The sequence below is a fragment of the Mastigoproctus giganteus genome, chromosome 4 (assembly GCF_048544385.1).
Source record: "Mastigoproctus giganteus isolate SK-2022 chromosome 4, ASM4854438v1, whole genome shotgun sequence".
NCBI classification, from domain to species: Eukaryota; Metazoa; Arthropoda; class Arachnida; order Uropygi; family Thelyphonidae; genus Mastigoproctus; species Mastigoproctus giganteus.
Genome location: NC_143578.1, coordinates 235,344,914 through 235,360,032, shown reverse-complemented (window position 1 = coordinate 235,360,032; position 15,119 = coordinate 235,344,914). Strand labels below are relative to the sequence as shown.

Below are 15,119 nucleotides of genomic sequence, written 5' to 3'. Positions count from 1 at the left end.
AATGAATTTTTTTTTTTTTTTAAAACGATCAGTTTCCTCAGAAGTGTATAGTTTCCAGGCACTGCAATTTGCCAAACTGAAATCTTTCTTGGTAAGAGTACCCCTTTGTGTCCCCTCACTAACATTGCTCTTCTGTACAACTGTTCTAACACATACATACATGCTAAAATGAGAACTTCTACATCTGCATGCACTATCCACAAAGTACGGCCTAACAATTCCCCTTTTACAATGGGATAATCACTTTATTCCTGCTGGAAAAATTCTTATATATTATCGACAGAACTCCATGAGCTGCCCTAGTAACCTGCCAGCACTGCTCAGAGAACTTCCTCAGAGTGTACACATAGATCTTTCCAATAATATGCCATGATTCCTGTCATTTGCCACCCTGTCAACTTTTGTTGCAAACTTAGATATTAAGCTTGATTTATTAACTGGTTTTTTTCTCCTCTATTTATTGAAAACAGTTAATGAACAATCTGTCTTCTGCTACTCAACCATCTCTTTATCCATAGCAGTAACTTGCCCCTGATGCCATCCTTCTCCAATTTGTATATTGGTCTTTCATGTGGAACAGTGTCAGAAGCTTTATTGTAATTGAAGAATATGATGTAAAAAATTTTTGCATCCATATCTTTGTTACTGTCATAGGAAACAGTACCATGAAATACAGTTCATCAGTACTGATTATAATTTAAAGATAAACTGAGCTTATTATCATCAACTCAGTTTATCTTTAAATTATACCACTGAGCAGTGGTTGATGTAATCACCAAATTAAATATGGATGGCATCTCTCCTCTCAGGCGTGTTGGGGGGGGGGGTTTGTTTGTTTGTTTTAGGGCTTTACGACGCAAGGACAGCAAAGGCCATAATGCGCCTAGCTATGGTGATATTGAGATACATAGTTCTATCTGTATAGATGATATTCAAAATTATATCATGTTGTATAGTTTTATCTGTTTGAGGAAATCAAATATTTTGGTCACATGTGGTGTGTCTGCTAGTAGGTCAGAAATGCTGAGAGAGGTGTTCGTCGTGGGAAATGAGATAAACATAGCTTGTCGCTCAGTACTGTACTTGGGACAGTCAATAAGTAGATGATGGACAGTGAGCTGGGTGTTACAGTTTGTACACGTTGGCGGATCAGTGGCTGCAAGCAAATAAAGATGTGTTAGGTGCGTGTGGCCTATCCTTAATCGGGCTAGTACAACTTCTTCATGTCGGTTTTCGCGTATACTAGATCTCCATTGTTGAAGACCTTTTTTTATGCCAAGTAGCTTATTGTTGACCTGATTCTGCCAGATATGTTGCCATTTTTCAAGGCATCGTTTATTTATAATGTACTTATAGTCAGATGCAGGTGTAGTGAAGGATTGGTCTATAGGATCGGTAGCAGTTTTGGCAGCTAGGTCGACCTGTTCATTTCCAGGGATTCCAGCATGACCAGGAATCCAACATAACAGAACTTGTTGTTTATTCTGGTTTAATTTAGTCAGAGTGTTCCAGATCTGTCTAAGTAAGGGGTTATCATTTTTTGTATTGCGTTGTATGGCTTGGATAGCACTAATGGAGTCGGTATAAATAACGCTGTGCAGTTTAGTTCTTGAGAGTGTGTAGTGTAAGGCCATGTGGAGTGCACAGAGTTCTGCAGTATAGCTGTTACATTCAATGGGAAGTTTTTTGGACAAAGTGATGTTAGGAAATACTGCTGCTGCACCAACATGATTGTCTGTTTTAGACCCGTCTGTGTAAATTGGTGTGTACTGGCCGTGCTGGGTTCTCAATGCGGCAAACATTTGCAGTATGTTCTGTTGAGATAGGGTGTGTTTTCCCCAGGCTGTCAATGAAAAGTCACACGGTGGTATATAACATGCCAAGGTGGGACTGTATGAGAGGCAGTGGGCTGTATTTTACTAAAGTCAATTTGCCAATCGGCCTGCAATGCGGAAAGACGTATCCCGGTTGGTGGATTTATTGATGGATACGCTTGGTATAGGTTTACCCATTTAGGAGAGAAAAGTCCGTTCCAAGTGGGATGGTCTGGATGCCCTTTGAGTTTTGCTGCATATTTTAGTAAAAGCATTTGTCTACGTAGCTGAAGGGAGGTTTCATGTGCTTCAGCATATAGGCTGTGGACAGGTGATGTGCGGTATGCTCCAAGTGCAAGACGAAGAGCACTGTGGTGCACAGGATCAAGCCAGCGTAAAGCGCTTTTTCTAGCAGAGCTATAAACTATAGAACCATAGTCTAGACGAGAACGTATTAGCGCATGGTACAACTGTAATAGTGTGTATCGGTCAGCTCCCCATGTTGTGCCTGATAGAACTCTTAAGATATTTAGCTTTTTTAGACAGGTAATCCTGAGTGTTTTTATATGTTCCAGGAAGGTGAGTTTTTGGTCAAGTATCACACCAAGAAAGCGGACACTAGGGACAACTGGTATGATTTGATTTTCTAGTCGAAGTTCTGGGTGTGGATGTAGATTACGCTTCCTGCAAAAGTGTATACCGACAGTCTTTTGGGTTGAGAGGCGAAACCCATTGTTTTGGGCCCATTTTGCTATTCTGTTGATTGTACATTGCAGCTGTCTCTCTACCATTCGCATATTAGGCGAATGGCAGGCGATACTAAAGTCATCGGCATACAGGGTAGTGGATATTGTTTGTGGCAGGTCCTGTGTTATTGAATTCATTTTTATATTAAAGAGGGTAGCACTTAGCACTGATCCTTGTGGCACTCCTTCTTCCTGTATGAACTTTGAAGATAAGTGATTGTGAAATCGAACTTGGAATGAGCGGTGTTGCAGGAAGTTTCTTATAAACTGTGGTAGGTGTCCGCGTAGTCCCAGATCGTATAGATTTCGCATTATACCATATCTCCAGGCAGTGTCAAACGCTTTTTCAATATCAAATAGGACCATCGCAAGATGCTCTTTGCGTACGAAGGCGTCACGGATGTTTATTTCTGTCTTAATCAAAAGGTCAAGAGTGGATCTACCTTCACGAAAGCCACATTGCACTGGATTCATAAGGTTATTTCGAGCTAGAAACCAGGATAACCGAGCGTTGATCATTTTTTCCATTACCTTGCATATGCAGCTGGTGAGTGCAATAGGTCGATAATGCTGCGGATTTGAAGAATCTTTTCCAGGTTTTGGAAATGCCAAAACATAAGCATGCCGCCATTTGTCAGGAAAAGTGTTTTCTTTGAATATTCTGTTGTAGAGCAATAAAAGTGTTTTGAGTGTGGGTTCAGTAAGTTTTGCTATCATTATGTAATGTATTCCATCTGGCCCTGCTGCACTGAGTTTAGTGGAGGCTAGAGCATGATGTAATTCTGACATTGTAAAAGGGAGATTATATGCAGCACTGGATGTGGATTCAAAATTAATTGAGTGTTTTTCAGCTTGTGCTTTGAGTGTCTGGAATTGTGGCGAGTATGATGTCACAGCTGATATTTCCATGAAAGATCTACCTAGAGCGTTTGCAATTTCCTCTGGCTTTGTAATATCAAAGCCATTTACAGTCAGAATGGGACAGTTGACACTTGGATGTTTTGCATACATACGGTGTATTTTGGCCCAAATTGTTTGGGTTTTTGTCGTTTTTGTAATTGTGGAAGCGAAACGCCTCCATGCTTCCCTTTTGCTGGTCTGTCTAACTCGTTTTGCTTTTGCCCTTGCCTTCTTAAAGCAGATGAGGTTTTCTGTTGTTGGAAACTTTCTGAAGATGTTCCATGCTCTGTTCTTCTCTTTTTTTGCGGCACTACATTCATTATTCCACCACACTTTAGAGCGGGCCGATATTTTAGTGGATCGTTTCGGAATTGCTTTGTCCGCTGCTTGCAGTATTTTGTTAGATATATGTTCTACTGCCAAGTTTATGGGTGTTTGTTGGACTTGTTTTTCTTCTAGTGTAGCCAGCTGCTTGTACGTATCCCATTCAGCTTTGGAGAATATCCATTTTGGAATTCGGTAAAAAGTATGGGGAACGGTTGTATCAATGCGGCATATCACAGGGTAATGATCACTGCCCAGTGGGTTGCTGTGGATAGTCCATCTGAACAGAGGGTATATGGTTGCTGAGCATAAAGAGACATCAATAGCTGAGGTAGATCCTGTAGGAAGATGCGTATAAGTGTGCGCTCCATTATTGAGAGTTATCATATTGTGTTGATCAAGTAATTTTTCGATAGTTTTTCCACGCTTGTCCAGGTTATGGTTTCCCCATAGCGGATGGTGACTGTTCAGGTCTCCTAGGATACAGTAGGGTTTGGGAAGCTGGATCACTAGTTCTTCTAATTCAGCGTAGCTTATGTTTTGGTTAGGTGGTAAGTATAATGAGACTATGGTTAAATCAAAGTTGACATTGATTCGTGCAGCAACTGCTTCAAGATTTGTCTTTAGTGGGATTGCTTTTGAGGGTATCTGGGAGTTGATGATCAATGCTACTCCTCCATGTGCAACGTTGTTCAGATTGTGGGCAACACGATCCTGCCGATGCATTATGTATTTCTGAAGGGAAACAATTGTATTTGGTGTTAGATTGGTTTCCTGTAGACAGAAGGCAACAGGATCATACTGCGAAAGGAGATCTCGGATGTCAGCCAAATTACTGCGATAGCCTCTACAGTTCCATTGTAAGAAAGTAAGCATTATTTTGGTTTAGTGGGGCCCTCGATTTGTTTTCGAGGTGCAGAAGGTTTAGATCGCTCAAATTTACCTTTTCCCTTCCTTGGGAAATAAGGTTTCGCTGTATCCATCTCCTCTTCAGTAAACAGTTCTAAAATCTGTCCATCTTTGTTTGATTTATCTTCTGAATCCATGTAGTCTGTTTGGTTTGTGTCGGGAGTGGTAGACACTGTAGTATTTTGCTGTTGAGTGGCATCTGGTTGTATTGTGATCGGCGTATTTATTCCTTTGCTTTGCTTGCTTTTTGTTTGGGGTGTTGGCACTGGGGACAATATTGACTTTGCCCATTCAGCTAGTGACTTTGTTGGTGGTATAGTTACCTCTGTTTGGGTAGCAATTGATACGTGATTTTTGGTTATTTTGGCATAACTTGGCTTGTTAGTATTTGGAACTGGTAAAGATTTTTTAGCTTCTTGGTAGGTTACATTATGTTCAGTTTTGTATCTCTGTATCTGTTTTTCGCGTTTCCAAAGGGGACACTCCTTCGAATACGCCGGATGGGCTTCTTTACAGTTAATGCAGTTTGGAGTTGTGTTAGTGCAGTCATTTGTAGAATGTTCAGTGGATCCACATGTGGCACAGGCAGCTGCTCCTCTGCAGACCGTCTGTGAGTGCCCAAATTTCTGGCACTTGTAGCAGCGTAATGGATTTGGTATGTATGGTTTAACTCGGCAGTTAAGGTAACCGGCTTTGATCAATGTTGGTGGTTTAGGGTTATCAAAAGTAAGGATTATATTCCGGGTAGGAATTAGTACATTATCCTTCTTCGTGAGAATTCGCCTTACATTGATGACTCCTTCTTCTCGTAATTCTTGTTTGAGTTCTTCATCTGACAAATTGATGAGGTCCCACTCAGTGATGACACCTCTTGACGTGTTCAAGGAAACATGCGGTGAAACGCTGACCGAAATTCCACCAAAGGATTGTAATTTTTGTAGTTGTTCAGATTGTCTGGCAGTGACAACTTCAACCAGTAGGTCTCCAGATCTTAATCAACGAACTGTCTTGGGAGTACCTATTAAGCTTTCTAGGCATTTTTGCACTAGGAAAGGGGAGAGTTTTCCAACTGGTTGTTCTTGAGTTGAATGTATAATCAAAAAGGTTGGGGTTCGGATTCTGCCTACGTCAGTCTTTTGACGTTTTGCTGCGACAGAACCAGACTCCTCTTTTTCTTGCCTTGTCAGAGTTTCTTCTGTGTACCCAGTGTTTTTCTGGGTTTTATGGACTTCTTGCTCCATTTCGCCCTGGAAGGGAGACCTTTTCCCCTCCAGGTTACCAGCCCCGCCACGTGGAGGCAGGAGCAGTGCCACCTTTGTGACCAAGCGGTAGTGGGTTAGTAGTAATATGCAAAGAAAAAAGGGGAAAAAAAAGAAAGAAGGTTACTTTTCCTCCTGTTCAAGTAAAGTGATTTCTTTACCGAAGCTTATTTAATTGATTGTTAGAGTAACGCTGTAAATAAAGAAGACGATTTTACTTATTCAAGAGAGCGCAATTCACTGGCAAAGACACTTGATCACAAAATCGCTTGGCACCTGGGGCCAGGGGGGGGATGGCTTAGCTTCCCTGGGCATGGACAATGTGGAGGACCCGGAATTGGACCTCAGATCCTCTGTGTGGAAAGGTTGGTCACCCGCTGAAAGAGTTTGTCCCAGTACCCCCCCATCCTCCCCCGACAAGAGCTAGAAATGTCAGGTAGATCATAGAATTTGACAGAAGAGACTAGTGGGTGCTCAGAAGAATGGATTCCATCAATTTCTCAATGAATACTGTCAATCAGCAGTTCAGGGAGGCTACAGGAACTAACATTGGTACAAGAATGATAGTAAGAAGTTATTTGTTTGTTTGTTATTTGGTTTTTAGGAGCATTAGCAACTAAGGCCATATTGCTCCGGGATATGCGGTGATCATTCCCTGACCTTTCCACATCCTCCGTATTTGGTGGTGACGGGTTCGAACCCCGGTCTAATCAAGAAGCGTGTGCTACGCACTGGCTGCTCCTTCCCACCTGGCTACGGAGGCGCCTGTAAGAAGCTGTATAGCATAATATATTATGAAAAGCCTCAACATAAAAACCAAACATTCTCGCATGCAACATGGACTTGGTAGTGCACAACCCATTGCAATTGGTCTGTGGAAAATGATGTTTGGAGTCGGAAGCAGCCCCAGATCTATCAGTGCCCTGTGCAAGAATTTTTGGTGCACCCTCTCCAACTGCCTATTAAGTTTATGCATTATGTTTTTACTATTAAATTTCTCTCATTTTGGTAAGATATAATTAATATTAAATGAAATATTTATAATTTCCAGATAAAACTTCAGTAAGTTTTACCAGTTTTCCTGCGAGGAACAGTTGATGTTTTATCATCAACTCCGCGGACAACATGTTTAGAAAATTTTATATATTTGCAATGACTATTACCAATATAAAATAACACTAATAATACAATACTATAATATAATACTTGCTAGTACTAATATTTCATTAGGTGGCAGATGACTCACATCAACCGGTGCAATACCACCAATTTGTTTATTGGAGGCTGTAAGTGGTGAAACTCATGTTTAGTCTCTAGAGCAAAGTTTCCAGCATCCCCCCCCCCCCCAACACTTCTCCTACAACTCATGCATGGTACTAGGTACTATAGGTTTTGATACCTTTCGTGTTTGGGGTTTTCATAAAAAAAAAAAAGAAACCTATGGAAGATATAAGCTGGTCTGTAATCAAGCCACAAAGGAGGTTAGGTAGGCAAAGGCAGATTACAAGAAATCTTAGGCAAAGGATACAAAGAAAAACAGCAAAGAGTTCTTTACTTATGTAAACTCTAGAAGGAAGGGAATGGACTATATTGGTCCACTTGACATTGATGGTTCAACTGTTGATGATCCTGCTCAGGTAGCTAACAAACAATGAGTATTTTGCATCTACATTCACACATGAGGAGTTATTCAAGGAGGAGGGAGCCAGATGTTTATCAAGCTCTAACAGGGAGTTAAATGATTTTGTAATAACTGAGAGCAAAGTGGAGGAGAAATTGTTGAAGTTAAACATAAGAAAGGCACCTGGGGTAGATGGGATCTATCCAGTTATATTAAAGGAGGCAGCAAAGGAAGTAAGAAAATGCTTAGCCATAATTATGTAGTAGTAGTAGTAGTGGCATGTGATGCAAGAAAGCAAATGTATGAGCTTATGCAGCATCAGCCAAAAAAAAAAAAAAATCACACCATTCCCTCCAAATGCCTGTCCAGTTCCTCCTTAAATTTATTCAAGCTATCAACTTCCACAACGACAGATGGAAGTTTGTTCCAGCAATTAACCACCCGCTGGCTAAAGGCAAATTTCCGCACATCTATTCTCCATCTGTCTTTTCTTAATTTCAATTTATGCCCCCTTAGGTTCGTAATCTGAACAAGTGGAAGGATCCCATCAGAATTCAGCGTGCTCAATCCATTCAAGGCCTTATATAGCTCAATCAGATCACCGCGCAGGTGCCTAGTCTCCAGCCACTGCAATTTGCAGAACTTAAGCCTCTCTTGGTAAGAGGATCCCTTCATTCCCCTCACCAATCTTGTTGCCCTTCTCTGTACCCGCTCAAGTAAATCTACATCCTAAAATGAGGTCTCCAGACCTGTATGCAGTACTCAAGGCGTGGCCTGACCATTGCCTTATACAGAGGGATAATCACCTCCTTTTCCCTGCTAGCAAAATTCCTATATCATTGACAAAACCCCATGACCTGCCCTGGCAGCCTGTCTGCATTGCTCAGAGAACTTCATATCTGACTGCACAATTACTCCCAGGTCTTTTTCATTTTCTACCAACTTAAGTGTAGTACCACACAGTTGGTACGTTTCTCTGGGGTTATTTCTACCCAAATGCAGTACTTTGCATTTGTCAAGGTTAAACTTCAGTTGCCACTTCTTAGCCCATCTGCCGAAATTATCTAGATCCTGTTGCAGTAGCAGACTGCCATTACTGTCATTAACAACCCTGCCAACCTTTGTATCATCTGCAAACTTCGACATTAAGCCTGATATACCTTCATCAATATCATTGATAAATATACAAAACAGTGGACCTAACACCGAACCCTGTGGGACTCCGCTAATAACATTAGTCCAAGAAGAGCAGCACCCATTGATTACCACCCTCTGTCTTCTCGCACTGAACCATCCTTTTATCCATTGTAGCAACTTACTCTTAATACCATTCTGCTCCAATTTGTACAATAGTCTTCCATGCGCAGTGTCAAAAGCTTTCCTGAAATCCAAATATATGATATCAAAATTGTTTTTTGCATCCAGTGAGCATCCTTGGGCTCAGGGGAAGTCCCCAGGGACTGGAGATGTGCAAATGTATCTCCAATTCACAAAGGGGGATCAAAGGGTGGATCAAGTAATTACAGATCTGTTAGTTTGACTTCTGTTTCCAGGAAAAATAATGGAATCACTGGTTAAAGAAACATTGCAGGATCACCTTGACAAGACAACAGTAATAATTCAGACACAGTTTATCAAAGGGAAGTCTTGTTTGACAAATTTGATTGGATATTATGATGTGGTCACAAAGGAACTGAATGCAAAAAATAATTTTGATATCATATTCTTGGATCTTAGGAAAGCTTTTGATGCTGTTGCACATGGAAGACTACTATACAGATTGGAACAGTATGGCATTACAGGCAAATTACTGCTATGGATAAAGGGATGGTTGAGTGGGAGAAGACAGAGTGGTAATCAATGGAAACTGCTCTTCGTGGACTAATGTTATTAGTGGAGTCCCACAGGGTTCAGTGTTGGGTCCATTGTTATCTTTTGTATTCATTAATGATATTGATGAAGGTATATCAGGCTTAATTATAATAACATTTGCAGACGATATGAAGGTTGGCAGGGTTGTTAATGACACTAATGACAGTACACTACTGCAAGAGGATCTAGATACGTTGAGCAGATGGGCTGAGAGGTGGCAAATGAAGTTTAACATTGACAAATATAAGGTACTGCATTTGGGGTAGCAGTAACCTCCAGTGTAACATATCACTCAAAGTAATAGAGAATGAAAAGGACTTTGGGGTAATTTTTCAGTCAGATATGAAGTTTTCTGAGAGTGCAGACAGTCTGCAAGGGTAGCTCATGGTGTCTTGTCAATGATATACAGGAATTTTTCTAGTAGGGATAAGGTGATTATCCCCTTGTATAAGGCAATGGTCGGGCAACACCTTGAGTACTGTATACAAGTCTGGAGCCCTCATTTTAAGAAGGATGTAGAGCTGCTGGAACAAGCACAGAGAAGGGCCACAAGTTTAGTGAATGGAACAAATGGTTGCTCTTATGAAGAAAGGCTTAAGATTTGAAAATTAGTGTCTAGTGACTAGGCACTTGCGAGGTGATCTTATTGAGGTGTATAAATCCTTGAATGGTTTGAGAAAGCTCAATACTGATTCTGGCTCTTGTCCAGATTAATCACCTGAGAGGACATAAATTGAAATTGAGGAAAGACAGTTGTAGAAAAGATGTGCAGAAGTTTGCCTTTAGCCAGCTTGCAGTTGATTGCCAGAACAAACTTTCATCTGTTGTTGTAGAAGTTGACAGCTTGAATAAATTCAAGACAGAACTAGACAAACATTTGGAGCAAATGGATGGGTGAAATGGGAAGGGGGTTTTTTTGGCTGAAGTTGTATAAGCTTGCTTTTTTTCATCATACCTCTACTAATGCTAACACAATGGGGGGGTAAGCATCCCATAGAGAACTATATTTGCAGTTTGTCACTGTTTCAAGAATTGTAAATGCAAACTGAGCTACCTGACTGTGCCAAAGTAATCCTTGCAAATACAATAATCACCAATGCAGTTTACCATTATCTACACACTGATTATAAATATTAAAAAATTATAGTTCCTAAAATTTATACAAAAATCAACAAACCTTATAAAGAATTATACGTATCTTGGGGTCAGCAGCAATATTTTTGTATGATCTAACAGTGAGAAGGATAGTATTATCTAGGTATTCAGAAGCCATGTGCTGAATTTCACCAGTAGATTGATTCCTGAAATGCCCAAATTGTGAAATTTGAAAGTTAATTTTTTTACTGTAATAACTATATACATTTGAAAATATTAAAATTAAGCAGTTTAAATGAATGCCTCCTTACCACATTTTCACTTAATCCAAAATAATTTAAATAATTTATTATACACTTCTTATAAATATATTTTTCAGATCATCCTGTTTAGTAGATGGATATAAAAATAAATAAATGCATGGTATAAATTCAGGTGAGGTTGCCAGATGTCCCAGTATCCCAAAATGATCTTACAGGACCAACAATTTCCAGATTGCTGGACTATTTCTGCAAGTGATTTATGTTTTTTTCCCAACAATTTTTGTACCTAAGTTTGGAGGGCTTACTTCACTTGTTAGTGCATTTGATCAACCAGTGAATTAACAAAAGTTATTATGTACAATAAATATAACAGAATGAACTATTAAACATTTTAATGTTAGATTATTGGTTCTGTAAACTGGAATAATTTTGTATCAATTTACTATGTGGAAATTTTCAATTTCCTAAATGAGTACAGTACAAATTTTATATGAACATTAAAGCGCCACTATATTAATACCAAAATAAAAATGTTTGTCCCAGTTGGTCCTTCAAAAATTCTGGCAACCCTTATCTTAAAAGGATCTCATGTTGTGATATTATTCAAACCTCCATAACTATTCTACAATTGGCTGTATTAGAATAAAATAAAAGTAAATATTAATGTGAAGTAAGACTGACAATATTTATAGCTTGTACTTTTGGCTTCCTTCATCAGTCTTGATCACATTCTATTGCATTTGCAGAAGGAAAACATTTTACAATTTGGCTTTTCATATCTTGAGTACAATGTGATTAAAATAGTCTTTCTATAAGTACAACACACTGTACAATTATAATAAAATAAATGCGAAAGAAAAATAATATACCGTAAACAAAATTAATGAACAACAAATTTATACAGCCACGGAGGACTTCACACAACCGATTTCAAAAAGCTGATTGCAATATTTACTGTTATGTTCAATAACATTTCTTTTATTAAAAACCACAGTCACCATCACTCACGTATGATTCAAACTCTGCGCTTTAGCTAGTAAGAAAATGCGAAACGTTCCCACTCCACTGAATAAGAAGGTGGGAAAAAAAAGATAAATGATGTAATTTATCTATTTATCATTAATTTATTTATCGTGCCTTATTTATGTATTTTATCTAAGAATTTTTACATTATTACTATATAAATAAATGTGGAAAAGGGAATTGGATTTATGAGTAACCTTTGTTCAACCACTGATATATTTTAAAAAATAATAATAATAATAAAATGTTATGCTGTGTGCTGTAATTAATGAAACATAATTTTTATTAACAAAACTTTAAACAACTGTGTCCTAAAGTATGTATATGATCAACGTATAATTGATTCTGAAATAATTTTATTTTCCGTATTTCTTTATCACATTTTCCATACAGCTTCTAAGCACGGGAAGTTTAAAACGAATACAGTACAAACGAAGACTGCTTCCGTGGATATCTGCGTAATAGCAGAAGGTGAGTTTGTTGTTATTATTTCGATTAGTAGCAAATACAAACAGCCTTGGATAATGGAATCATTTCTCGTTTTTTGAATTCGTATTAACAAAAATGTAGGTAAGCTTTCCTTTATATTTTACGATAATTGCGCATATTGATTGCACTTTTAATAAAGGTCAAATGCCATCTATGGCTGATTGAATTGGTTTTTGTCTACAGTATGTGAATTTTTAATTAAGTGCGGTGATGTCAAAATATCGGCAATTCTGCGGTTTGGGAGTCAAAAATAGATGAGCGTTATTCTAATTTTAATTTTCAACCTATAGAACATTATATATATATATATAATTTACAAAATCACTCAAAGGATATATATATATATATATATATGTGTAGATTACCAATCATCCAGATATTTGCATTGTGTATGCTCCCAGATGATATATACATAGTTTATGTGAAATCAGAAGTATTTGTGTATAGGCTGTAATAAATATTTAATAAAGAAACAGCCGTAAATAAAACATTCGGATTTTATTCCAAACTTTTCAAATGCGCTGGTGACCGTAGATTAGTTCAGTTAATAAAGATATTTACTAAGAAGTTTAGGCTAATTTACAAAATCACTCAAAGAATGAGTTGAATATTATGTTGAACAAAAGGAATTAGTTTTAACTAGTTAACATCAAATATGAGAACATTGAAATCAGACCATAAGGCTATCCCTGATAACGCAGATATTCTCAAACATTGACCTCCCCTCCACAAAACTACCCCACCGGGGAAATGGGGGGGAGGGGATCTACAAATAATATCCGAAATTTCTTATAAATATTTAATTCAAATATTTATATAATAGAGCCAATTCTGTTAAGCTTGGTGGACACAAAAAAAATTTAAAGCTAAAAGAGAGTATACCAGATCACTGAACTTTAAGCAATAAAACATGTATAAAATTCACCAGTCATATTTGTAATTACTGTTAGGTACTGGGATGGGGGGGGTTCATTAAGCTTTAATCATCATGTAGCAGTTAAAAAAAAAAAAAAAAAAATCCACAGTATTGTGATCACAATTGAGGGTGGAGCTATAACCTCTTTAGCCCCTAACTGGAGACTATTTCTGAATAACATCTCCTGAGTTTTCATTCTCAGTGGCCCTTGGCTTTTCCTCTAAGTAATAGAACTAATCCCTCCCCTCCTCATCACTACTGAAATTTTGCATATATTTTATCTCATCCCAAACATTCGTCTAAAGAGACGAATTAGTATTATTATTAGTAGCAGTAGTGGCATATGATGCAAGAAAGCAAGCTTAAAAAGCATCAACCAAAATAAAAATTCCAACATTACCTGTAGCCATCCCCTCCAAATAATTTGTCTAGTTCTTCCTTGAACTTATTCAAACTACCCACTTCACAACACATGGAACTTTGTTCCAACAATCAACCACCCACTGACTGAAGGCAAACCTCTATCCTGCAACCATCTTTCCTCAATTTGAGTTTATACCCCCTCATGTGTAGTCTGAGCAAGAGGAAAAATGCCATCAGCATTTTGCTTAATCCATTGAAAGCCTTGAACACCTCAATCCGATCACTTCATGGGTACCTAATTTCCAGATGTTGCTTTTGCACCATTTTGTTCCCTTCACCAATCTCGTTGCCCTACTCTGCACCCAATTCAGCAGATCTACATCCTAGGAAGGATGTAGATTAGGCCTCCAGACCTGTATGCAGTACTCAAGGTGCAGCCTAACCATTGCCTTTTATAATGGGATAATCACTTCTAGAAAAATTCATGTATATCATTGACAAAACCCCATGAACTGTCCTAGCAGCCTGTTGGCATTGCTCAGAGAACTGCACAATTATCTCCAGGTATTTTTAATTTTCCACTATCCTGAGTTTGATCACTTTCTTTGTTCAAAGAAAGAGCTATTAAGTGCTCGATAATTCCTATATTCTATTATATTATGAAACAACAGGTATTACCTTTATTTTAGATATAGGAAGCTTCTTTTCCAACCAACTCTCCTAGTACAACGCGCTAATAATTCTTTGGGAAGGCGATATCAATTTTACAAAACATGTGGGACATCTTTCCCACTGTCAGAACCGTAGTGTTCAGACCCCTCGGTCTCAACATTGAGCGCTCAAGACTTCTGTCTTCAAACACCATGCCTCTGGCAGCAAGGAAACCATTACGTGGATTGACATAAAATTAAATTTTGAAGATCTAAACCACTTAATAAATATGGACCGATTATTTTCTTCGGTCCTGTAGGGGGCATAAACTGTGGAAATGCTAAATTTAACTCTTGACATTAGAGTTAAATTTAGGGATCTAAAAAGTTTAATGGATATGGGGAGATTATTCTCTACATTCCTTAAGTCGGACTAGAACTTTTCGGGGCGTCATGTTCACAGGAATAGAGCAACTCACAATTAATCAGAAACTTTTGTCTTATGTTGTAGTGTTTGTTCTTCACGCATGCATGGAAGTGACTAATCTTCAGACAATAGGAATGGTCTATGGATATTGATTGACGTTTCATGTAGTTTTATCTCTAAGGTTTCCGCAATAAGTAGTTTGTGGTAGTTGTGTTAAATATTTATAATTTTTGTTTCATTAAAGCCAAATGAATGTCGTTCATTTATTGCGTGGAACGAAAGTTCCGATGCATTTGAATGCCCCGCCCGCACAGAAGCTTCGTGTTGTTTTGCTCAAAGCTGTGCCACTCCCATGGTAGATCCTACATAAACAGCGTTGTAATTTTTGCATGGGATGCTGTATACCAGGTCATGCTGTGATTGGAATGTGGTGTTTGAAGGTAGATTT

General features: G+C 38.4%; 1 protein-coding gene across 1 annotated transcript in view; it reads left to right on the top strand.

Annotated features, from left to right (window-relative positions):
- Nucleotides 1-12,256: 12,256 nt before the first annotated feature.
- Nucleotides 12,257-15,119, top strand: part of LOC150087512 (mitochondrial fission regulator 2-like) — an 86,024-nt gene continuing 83,161 nt past the window's right edge. The window contains exon 1 of the mRNA XM_090372107.1: nt 12,257-12,297. The gene's annotated coding sequence lies outside the window, so the exon portion shown is untranslated. The remainder of the gene's footprint in view (nt 12,298-15,119) is intronic.